Source organism: Ambystoma mexicanum, chromosome 9, assembly GCF_040938575.1.
Source record: "Ambystoma mexicanum isolate Mex_15411 chromosome 9, UKY_AmexF1_1, whole genome shotgun sequence".
NCBI lineage: Eukaryota > Metazoa > Chordata > Amphibia > Caudata > Ambystomatidae > Ambystoma > Ambystoma mexicanum.
The window spans coordinates 1,462,257,897-1,462,270,262 of NC_090931.1; positions in this window are offsets into that span (position 1 = coordinate 1,462,257,897).

A 12,366-nucleotide genomic window follows, 5' to 3' on the forward strand; every position below is an offset into this window, starting at 1 on the left:
AAGGAGCTAGCCCCGGGTCCTGGGAGGAAAACAAGAGGGTGTTGGAGTCAAGCATGGCTTCGAAACCCGTGGAGTAAGACATTAAAAGTCTGCTGGTCGGGGATTGGAGTTGCTGTAGCCATAATATGCATTGTGTGGTCTGAAGTTGTTCCCCATACTTATAAATGATACACCGGCCTGTTTACCAGCCCGACGCTCTTATGTTGGTCCCCATGCTTGTGGGTAATGCACCTGCCTGATGGTCTGAAGTTGGTCCACATATTTATAGGTAATACACCGGCCTGACCATCTTAAGTTGGTCCCCATACTTGCATGTAATGCACCACCTGAGGGTCTGAAGTTGGTCTCATACTTGTAGGTAATGCACTGGCCAGATGGTCTGAAATTGGTCTCCATACTTGTAGGTAATGCACCGGCCTGATGGTTGGAAATTGGTCCCAATACTTGCAGGTGATGCTCTGGCCTGATGGTCTGAAGTTTGTCTCATACTTGTAGGTAATGCACTGGCCTGATGGTCTGAAGTTGGTCTCCATACTTGTAGGTAATGCACCGGCCTGATGGTCTGAAGTTGGTCTCCATACTTGTAGGTAATGCACCGGCCTGATGGTCTGAGGTTGGTCCCAAACTTGCAGGTGATGCACCAGCCTGATGGTCTGAAGTTGGTCCCCTTACTAGTAGGTAATGACCTGCCTGATGGTCCAAAGTTGGTCCCCATACTTGTAGGTGATGCACCGGCCTGAGGGTCTGAAGTTGGTCCCCATACTAGTAGGTAATGACCTGCCTGATGGTCCAAAGTTGGTCCCCATACTTGTAGGTGATGCACCGGCCTGAGGGTCTGAAGTTGGTCCCAAACTTGTAGGTGATGCACCGGCCTGAGGGTCTGAAGTTGGTCCCAAACTTGCAGGTGATGCACCAGCCTGATGGTCTGAAGTTGGTCCCCATACTAGTAGGTAATGACCTGCCTGATGGTCTAAGGTTGGTCCCCATACTTGTAGGTGATGCAGCGGCCTGAGGGTCTGAAGTTTGTCCCCATACTTGTAGGTAATGCACCAGGTCCTGATCTGATGGACTAAAGTTGGTTCCCATACTTGTGTTGTAAGTAATGCCCCAGTCTGCTGGTCTGTGTTTGGTGCTCATACATGTGCTGTGAGAACCAGCAAGGAGCCCCTGGAACTATCACGTTAATTTTAGACGCCTGTCCTGCAAGGCACCTGGTCCTTTCTACATAGCTTGCTGTAGTGATCGGGAAGACGTGTAGTGATGTGGGCTGAGTTACACCTCTGATGATCCCTCAGTGCGAAAAATGGCAGGAACGAGCATAGGCTAAACCACCTATCAAGCCTCAAACTACTACTTACTACTTCTAAACCAGCAGTGACCCTAATCATAAAGGTAAAACAGATGCAGCCTGATGGGTATGGCTCCTCTGCCTTTTGTGGCAAAGTAGGCTCCCAGGAGGGGTGGGAAGTGATAACCGTAGCACTAGTACAAAGAATCCAAATGAAAATAATGTACAATGAAGGGTCTACGAAAAATCAGATTATGTAAATTCTTCATGAAGAAAAGAATTGCCCAAGCAGGGTGGACTGAACTAACCAAGTCAGACTTGGATACCTTATCCACCCTCATGTTCCTCCAGGAAGGTGGTGATCTAGCTTCTGAACCCGCTGAATTAGACCTGGGCGAACTGGATATTAATATGGATTGGTACAAAAACACCAAATTGAAAACCAAATCCAAATTTGTACCACCAACTATAACGGGTGGCACTATAGAAACATTCCAGAGTCTGGTGATTGAAGATCTGAAAAAATTGAGACATAAGGAGGCTAAAAATCATAAACCCAATATAGGGAAGGAATATACCAAAGCCCTTAAAGAATTAAACCTCCTGCCCAATTGTATCATCAAGGCGTCAGATAAGGGCTGGAATATTGTACTCATGACCAGAGATCAATATGTGCATGAGGCCAACAGTCCAATGAAGGATTTGGAACTCAAAGTACAGAATTTTCTCAGCAAATGGTCTGAAGAAGGAATGCTGGAAGATAATGATATCAGATTTCTCTATAAGTCCCACTCCATAACACCCATGATATATTTCCTTCCTAAAATACACAAGAATATCTCAAAGCCTCCGGGGAGACCCATTGTTACATTGACAGGGTCATTACTAGAGAACATGTCCAAGTACATTGACGAATCCTTGTTTCCTTTCGTTTTGACATTACCCTCATATTTGAGAGATACGAAGGACTTTTTGTCTAAAATTAATGAATTACCCTGTGAATCAGATTTGTTACTGGCCACGATGGACATGGTTTCCCTATACACATCCATCGCACACGAACAAGGGTTGAAGGCCTGTACTTATTATCTGAATACAAGGCCTTTAAATTATTCCAAACATTCGGAAATGATCCTGGCCATGATCCATCTCTGTTTGACCAACAATGTTTTCTTGTTCAATCAAAGGTACTACAGACAAAAACAAGGTACCTCGATGGGCACGACCTTTGCCCCCTCATATGCAAACCTTACAATGGGGTACTGGGAGAAATATGAGGCATGGAAAGAAAGTAACGAGAGGTTCACTAATAAGGTGGTCATGTGGCAACGCTAAATTGATGATCTATTCATCATCTGGAAGGGCACACCAAAGGACTGGATGGATTTTGTGGAACATCTAAACATCAATGAATTTAATCTTAAATTCACTGAAACCCCACAGTCCCAAGGAAGTTGTGTTCTTGGATGTCACGGTCCAAATAGATGATGGGAAGATTAAGACGAAAATGTTCCGAAAACCAGAAGGAGCAAATGCCCCATTACATGCCAACAGTGCCCACTGCTGAAATTTAATTTGGAGCATTCCTTATGGCGAGTTTATCCGTCTCCGAAGAAACTGTTCGGAACTCAGTCCCTATGATGAAGAAAGTAAAATTACAGCATTGGGTTTCAAAAAACAGTGCTACCCCAAACAAATCATCCAGAGAGCCTATCTCAAGGCACAGCAATGTGAGAGGTCTACATTACTACTGGATTGCACCAATAGGATACTGAGTACGGATAAAGAAGTTACAACTCGTCTGATTTTGACGTATGGACAATCAGCCAAGTACATCAAGGACATCATACGCAAACATTGGAACACATTGGTAGTGGACACGGATCTGAGACAATCAATAGGTGAATACCCCAATTTTGCCTTCCGGAGATGTCAATCAATCACAGACAAATTATTGAGTAGCTTTATGCCTCCTGACACCATTTCCCATCAGCCTACCTGGTTAAGTTGTAGGAAGGATGGTTTCTATAAATGCAGAAAATGTAAGATATGTCACTATGCGGAAGAGTCCAGCACATATCTAAATCCCATACTCAAGAGAACTATTTCCATCATGGACAGAATAACTTGCGATTCAGAGTATATTGTGTATGCACTCAAATGCACCTGCAACCAGGGGAGTTGCTAGGTCTAGAAAAGACCCGGGGCTAAGCTGATGTCAGAACTGTTGGGACTGGGGGCTAGCTAGTCTTTTGGCTGTAGCTCCTGAGATTCTATCGGGGGCTACAATCAAAAGATCAGGGGCTATAGCCCTCTTAGCCCCCCCTAGCAACGCCCTTGCCTGCAACAAATGGTACATAGGGAGTAGCAAGTGCAAACTAAAGATACGCATACAGCAACATATCAGAGCAATCAAAAATCAAGGTTATGCATATCCAATAGCAAAACACTTTTGGGAGAAACACAAAGGAAAATTATGTGATCTCACGTTCATTGGCTTACATCAGGTAAAGATTGGACCCAGGGTAGGAGACAGAGAAAAACTGTTAAGACAACGAGAAACAAGATATATTATCGATTTCGAGAGCAACTTCCCATTGGGACACAGCATTGATGAGGAACTTTATACTTTCTTGGGGGAATAACATATGAGGTTATTCCACTGCCTCCAAACTCAACTGTGAAAATTAGAACAATGATCATTCACTGAAGATTTGTTTACCTTTTCCCTTAGAATTCTCTTATTTGAGAGGGTTTTATTTCTCCCTGGATGGACATCAATTGGGAGATTGTTTTTATTATTGCACAGACACAGGTTACTAAACCCCCTGTATATAGTTATCTATCCCCAGGGCTTGCCCGCCTAAAGACGAAAGTAGTGGTAATGATTTATTGCACAAAGGTATTATTGGTTGTATCCATCGAAACTGTGAGTAATCCCTACAAGTCTTCATACACTGTGTATTTAAGTAATGCAACTTCTACTAAACGTATAAGTTGGTTGTGGATTTTCTGCAATTAGGTATGTATGAGACGAGAGACATTAATCATGTTACTTGCCTTTATTTTTGCCAAGTAGTACAAGTCACTGTAAGACAATTGTGACCATTGCATGTTGGATGAATTCTAAGATTATTGGCTCTCATTCAGTTTATTAGCACTAGGCACTTCAAAGACATGCTCATAATTTTTGTGTGCTGAATGAATCTCCTTGCAGTACCTTGGTAGTAATATACATCGAATGCACTACGCATCCCATATTGCAGAACCAATGTTATGTGTTTAAGTTTCACATCACATTAATTTAAACACACTTATAACGGCAATAATATACATCGAATGCACTATGCATCCCATATTGCATGACCAACGTTATGCGTTTGAGTCTCGCATCACATTAATTCAAACATACTTATAACGGCAATTAGGGACGTACGATATGATGGGGATACCTAATCAGTCGGAATTTTGATCAAATGTGTGTAAGAGTTTATCACTAAGAGGATAAATGTTTGTATCTTAATTAGGACATTAATTATGTATGCACGTACTCATATGGGTGAGCACCGAACAATTTCACTGTCCAGTTTCAATGGCATGTTAAAGAATGAAACCACTCCAAAATGGCGGCCAGTCTGGGTAGACATTTGCACTAAATTAATGGTTGCAGTTCTACTTCTATTTTTGACTGTTAGTCAGAGGGGAAGGATTCAAATACTGTGTCTGTTCAAACCGAATTCATGTGATCAAGCTACAAGTCGTAGCGAAACGAGTCATTGCCGGAGTTTGCCTCTGTGTTGCTGGGCGAGGGCTGGAGGTTTCCACATGGAATTTTTTAACATTTATATCTAATAAAGAAGAAAAGATTTTTTAACTTATAAGATGTTGCAGTCAGATCTGTGAGAACGTAAGGGCTAACTCGAATTTTTGGCACAGTACTCTAGGAGTGCGGCTCAAGATATATATATATATATATATATTATAAATACTGTATGCAACTATATCCTCTCTGTAATGTATATATTATCTGTATAACAACTGCAACTGCAACATTGTAAGAAAGCGTTCAGATGCCTTTGGGCTTGGCGCGCTATATAAGCTTCAAAATAAAGAAATACTAAAAGCCTTTACCAAAAACCACACCTGTGGAGAGAACACAGAAAATGCAGAGCTAGCATAGAATGGTACTCTGGGTACTTGAGCATGGGTGATCAGGCAAGAAATTGCAGCAATGTCCCTGTTCAAAGGAAATGTCTTTCAAGAAAAGGATTGAAAAAAAGGCACTTAAAAGGCACTAAGGTCCCAAATTTGGACCAGGGGGCAGGGCTTCTTAACAATACCTTATTCTTGGTCACAGGTGGTTCAGCAGCTCTGAAATTGGATTTGCTGAGCTTTCTCTGCAGTAGAACTAGGTCTGGGATACATGAGTCATATTGATCCAACTTTGGGTCAACGTTGGCTTCCAGGCAGGCTTTTGTGGTTCGATCAGGCATTCGAGATGATGCACTTCAACGGGTCCACCATGTTTGGATAGCAGTCGTGCCAGTTTGAGGCAATGTTACAGGTGAGTTGAATTGGTGCATGACACAATGGCTTCCAGCAGTTTGAGTCTGAGTATGAGTCGGGTCAAGGTGATGTCCTGTTGGTTCGATGTGGTACTCAAAGATACATTGAGCCAAAGGCGTTCAGAGTGGCGAGCTGGCATTCGAGCTAAGGTGGCAATGAGCGCTACTGGTACAAAGCAGGTTCGAAGGTGTAGATGAGCAGTTCGAACTTGTGAAGTGCCAAAAGAAGCCCCGCAGGTCCTGTATTGGTTGGAAGGACATCCAACACGGTTTGAAATTGTGCAAACATGATTTGAGCTGCTCTTTGGATATCTGGTTGCTGGGAGGCCCTATCTGGGGCCTGTAGGCCAAGCCAGTCCATCTCGCTCTGCCCTCAGGTCCAGGGAGTTTGGCTGGCATCTGCAGGGTTCCCATCACCTCCAGGGAGGAGCCTACTACCAGTGTAGATGGCAGCATGGCAGGCCTTGGTCCACAGCAGATCACCACACTGTGCCAGTGGGGTGGGTAGTGGACAAAGTGCTCCTTTGCTGTAAATGCCTTCTATCTTCACCTGGCTCTTGGAGGGCTTTGTAATGGAATGAACTTCCAAAAGAGATCCAGTGAATTTTTCTTGTCTTCTTAAAAGCCCTAAGAGGAATCAAGGTCAGCTTGGAAGACCCCTTCCTCATAAATTCAAATTGTCAAAGGAGGTTGGTCAAAAGCAATCCTGCCGTATGGGATCCAATCCCTGTTGCTGTAAAAAGTGACCCCTAACTTATTATATCATTCATAGAGTGCCTTGTCCTGTGAGAACTGCAGGGGACAGGAGTGGAAGGAGACCAAAAAGAAAGGCAAAATGGTAGAACCACTTCTCAGGTCCCTCTTTAGTGACTCTACCTCTGTCCCTTTCCCAGGCCTGCTGGCTTTAAACTACATCTGTAATGAAGCACCCCGGTGTGAAGCTGGCATTTGCTATGTGTGTGCCCCTTTGAAGTAGGATTCCCAGGCGATCTCCTAGTGAGAGCTCCTGTGCCCTGAGAGGAGGTGTTCCTCCTGGGAAATCAAAGGAAGTCAGTATCCTGGCTGTTGTTTGACTTGCATCAGTTTGGACAGCCAGGCTAGCCATGAATATACATTGTCTTGCCATCATTGGCTTGAACTCACATGGTTGACACTTGCATGATATTGAACTGGTGTGGCTTTAATAATTGTGTGCTGTTATGAGTCACCATTCCCTTACCAGGTTTACCGTATTCTAAGAGACTATTTTGCCATCAGACAGACAAGGCAGACAATCCTGGCAATTTAGGAAAGAGGTGCAGGAATGAAAATGCTACCTTTGGCTGCAGTGACTTAGGATCACAACAGCTGATAGGGGTGCCCATGTGACCTTTGAACCTTCCCAGTGTCACTGGAGAGCTGAAGCTGCAGTTGTCAGGAGACTGTTACAGCAAAGATACATGGTTGCATTATGCTTTTGGCATGGAGCTTTCATGAAAGGGGTGGGTGGGGTTGGTTTAGCAGCCCTCCTTTTCAGAAACACCTGCATACTTTTTATTAATAAAAAACAAAAAGGCCCACCTTTGCAAATGGCCACCCGTCACAACCTCACCGTTGTCTATGCTGGCTAGGCCTGATGGGAGTTGCAGTCCAAAAACATCTGGAGAGCCAAAGGTTGCAGACCCCTGACTTTGGGTGACGTGGAATGTGGAGTTTGTGCAGTTGTGATGCTGCCATTTGCTGGCCGTTTTCGAGGAGGACGTTTGTCCGAGGCTTGGAATGAAGGACTTTGTACCTGCATCCCCATGTGTCTGTTCATTGGCAGTGTTCAGCTACTGCAAGTTCTTTTTACATAGGGTGGGGTGGTCGTGTCTTCTGCATATGCTCCCTGGCCTGACTACGAATACCCGCTGCCCACCAAGGTTGGGAAGGCACACATTTACACCGGGTGTGACACCCTCCAAACGGAGGGAGGTGGTGTCCGCAGGGAAGCTATGGGTTAAATCCCATGAGGACATTGTGGGTCATGGAGAATAGGGGCGGTCCTTGAGACCTGGAACTTGGTGGCCTTCCTATAATATAAAGATACTGGTCACGCTCTGCATTCTGGGTTAAGCCAATCGTCTGCTCCATTGCATCCTTAAGGCTGTGTGTGTTATGTGCACAGTTAGACTAACACATGGAAAAACCCCTTACAGAAAAAGAGAAAAAAGAATTATTAAAACTTGAACTAAATTAAAGACAGTAAACATAACAGCTTTAACATTGCTTTATTTTCTGAATCATAACTCCAACTAAACAAAGTGCAATGGATAGTTCCAATTGTCTTGGATCACATTGTTTGCAATTTGACATTTGTAAAGGTGTAATGAGCCTACATCACAGGCCAGCAACTGTGTGAAGGCCTCCGACAAGGGAATGGGAGCAGCTTCAATTAACACACAGTGTAGCTTCACTAAAGTGAGAAAACAGTGGGAGTGTCCACGTCCTCATGCTTTGCACAGAAATTAATTTTTAAGCCATGTGTAGCAGCCTTCAAGCTATTTTATACCAATAACTCCCTAATCAAAGATGACGTTATGGCCTAGTCTGTTTTATCTCTGTGCCTGACTTTCACATGTGCAACTGTGTAACTGCTGTAAGCTGTATTGTCCGTTTCTGTGTAAGAACAGCGCCCAGATGCCTTGGGGTTGGATGCGCGATATAAAAAGCAAATATAAATAAATAAACAAATAAAATCCATTAGGTCTCATTTCCTTATGTTCACTTTATTTTTTATTTCTACTTTTATTACTGATTGCATTCCTTAAAGGAGAGCTAGTTTTCTGTGACTCTCCCTTTTGCTATGGGGTATTTTTCGAGGGGTATTTTAACAATCCCTCCAGACCACACTTGGCGCAGAGTTTCAGCACGCGGTGCCTCGGAAATCACTGGCATGCAAATAAAGGCACATATGAAGGTCAAACAAGGAATACTTCTAGCTTGGCTCAGAATTTTAAGAACCTGCACTTGCTTTTGTGACATAAAAGGGATATGCCACTGAACACGTTTTTTAATTCATTGCACAGCACTCAGAGAGATTTAAAATGTTGCTGACATGTATTTCATTCTTTCCTCTTAAGCCAAATGTCAATTTCTTCATTTTTTTAGTTTTGGCTCTTAAGTGTCAATTAAGCACGAATTTTAAGCCGAAACTATTGCACTTGAGTACAGCTAGGCGGGAGATGAAATGCGAGAAGGGTCACAGACCTTGTGGGTATTGTTTGGTTATTTACCCGCCCACTGACTGCCCCTGGCTGCACAAATCCCTATGGCCATTCCCACCCTCTATCTGCACCTCCACACCTAAAACACATCCTTCTGGAATCTGTTTGAGCTAGCTCTATGAAGCAGTAACATCAAACGTTGGCCTGCTACCATTATTTCTCATCAGACTGCTGAGCGTTCATGGCTTAATTGCAGCTGTAAATGCGCTTCTGGTGTAATAAAAATATCTTAACTAATTGTGCCTTCATCTACTTGATTTATATCTTGTTGTAGCATTACAACAACAAAAATGATTGCCAAAGCAAACAGTTTTAGTTTGAGTATTGGTATTATTATTATTATTGCTATTATTATTATTATTATTATTATTATTATTATTATTATTATTATTATTATTATTATTATTATTATTAATTGCCAGGCACTGCTATCATATGCCCAGGTACTCCTACCGGTTCCCAGCTGATGCCATCTTATGCCTAGTGGTGCCATTTTGGAAGTGCCTGGCAATGCCTATCCAATGCCTTCACAAAAATAAAAACTGTTGGCTTTGCCAAAACTTGTTTAAATGTGTTTCACTTGTTAGCAAAAGTGGTATTTCACGGTATCGCACCAAAATAACAAAAACAAAATGCACATTCAGCATGTGTAAAAAAAACAAAATGTCAAACAAGGGGAGCGGGAGTTGCGGGGGTGTCCCATGCTTGCCTTTTTTGGCATTTTGGGCTTTGGGGGTTGCAGGGGTGTCCCCTGCTTCCATGACATTGGAAGCAGGGGGCAATAAAAAAAGAAAAACAGAAAAAGGGACCATGCGGTGCCAGCTCTAACCCACGTTAGTGGGAGGGAACTGACACTGCAGGGATAGAGGAGAGTCGGCAGCACACTTCTGTGTGTGCCGCCGAAAAGGTAAATTGGGGGGGGCGGAGCGGTAGAAGGATGCAGGATGCCAGGAAAGTGATCTATGTAATGACTGCATGGCGCGATTTTGGAATTTTATATTTTCAGATTGGCAATTTTGCGCTGCGTAGTAATCACGTAGATCCGTATTTCACCCGCTATCAATATTGATAGCAATCAAACTTTCATGGGTGCAATGAGCGAACTCTGTCATTAAAATGGTGGTCCAACTGGAACTCTTCATTGAAAGGTGCATTGGACCGGGGGATTATTTTGCAGGTTGATCTAGTTCCATGGATCTTAGGCTTACGATGGACCTTTCCGAGGTGACTGGACTTCCTTGAGTCCTTGAGTCTGTATTGGAGCAGATGGGAGTAGAGATAGGGACGATCCCTACCAGCCACCGTGCCTGCCTAATTAAACAGGCCTAGGCAAAGGGAGAACAAGAGGGCTGCCCCTGCGCTTTTGGGGAAAATGGGGAAAAGGCTGGTTGGCATGACAAAAAACCAAAGACATTTGAAGGCAGGAGTAGCAGAAAAGAACAGTTACGTGGGATGCAAGGAAGGAAGGACAAGGAGAAGGCAAAGGGAAGCAAGAGCAGGAAGAGGAACAAACGTTGAAGAAAACAACACGGGAGGAGAGGGGCAGCGTCTTACCCGAAAAGAGCTGAGCAGAAGCATGGAATGCAATCTAAGGCACAGCCCGTCCTCTGTCTCTGTTCTAATGAGGAGAGCCCTGCAGGGATGGCAGTCGCGATCTTGGAAAAAAGACTAGACCGGCAAATGCCAGTAGCAGTGTAGCGTGATGGCAATGTGGAGCGTCCTCACTTCCAACGATGCCAGAGCGACCAGTGGGTTGCAATGACAGTTAACAGCAAGAACATTGCTGTATTCAGACAGAACATGCCTCAAACGAAAGCACTAAAGGAATTACAGGAGAACCCTGACATCATAGTCAGGATTGCTGATAAAGGAGGCAACATTGTGTTATTAAAAACTGGGGACTATATAAAGATGGCAATGAAACACCTTGAGGACGCAAAATGAGATGAAAAATTAACCATTAACCCACTCCCGCAACTTCAAGAAGATTGGAAACTAATGAGCCAAAATTGGCGAGACCAGGATCTACTTACAGATGGAGAATACATATACTGAGTACACCTTTCCCAATTATCTCAACAGTATATTTTGTGCCTAAAATTAATAAAACATTCACAGACCTACCCTCAACTCGACCCATCATCAATAGCATTGGATCTTTCACAGAACACATATTAGAATGCATAGACCAACAACTACAACAGCTAGCAGTTTCATTATCATCCTACATCAGAGACACCAAACACATCATCCAACAGATAGAAACCATACACTGGTAATCCAACTACTGGCTTGTCATTGTCACAATGAATGTTTCGGGACTATATACAAGCATTCTCCATAACAAAGGTTTAGGCACTACAGACTATTTTTTGAAGGCTAGATCCATCTCTTATTATGAACAGAACAACATGATCCTAGAGATGTTGCATTTCACTTTGAATGACAATATATTCGTTTTCAATAAACAACTGTACAAACAGACCCAAGGTACCGCCATGGGTGCCAGGTTCGGCCCATCGTATGCTAACTTATACATGGGGCATTACGAACTTGAGCACGCATGGCGGCACCCATCATTCACCACACACAACAATGTTATTTTTTGGGCGTGATACATCGATGATATCACCATGATTTGGAAAGACAGCAAACCACAACTTCTAAACTACTTCCCCTAGCTAAACGAAAACGCCTATAACTTGAAACTAACCATTCAATGCAGTCAAACATCTATCAACTTTCTAGATATCAACCTCTTCATCCGAGAAAATATGATCCATACCACTCTCTATATCAAGCCCACTGCAGTAAACAGTACCCTTCATGCGACCTGCAATCATCCTACACACGTTATCAATAATATTCCAATTGGAGAAATGCTAAGAATTAAATGCAACTGTAGTATACATGAGGATTTTGAGAAACACATATCTCAAACTATGCATAATTTCAAAAAACGGGGATGCAGGCAGGCCCTCATACACAAAAGTTAACTCAAAACACACAGCAGAACCAGAGAACAACTCTTACAAGATAAAAGGCCCCAAAAATCAACAGAAAATATGATTCATCACCACGTATAGCACAAACAACCGTATAATCGAAAAAAATCCTACACAAAAATTGGGACATTTTGAAAGTGGACCAAGATGTACATCAAATTCTGGATGACCATCCAACCATCACCTTTCGTAAAACAAAAATTCTCAGAGATATACTGAGTCTGTCACACTTTCAGCATAAAAATCAGAACCAACCCCACCAG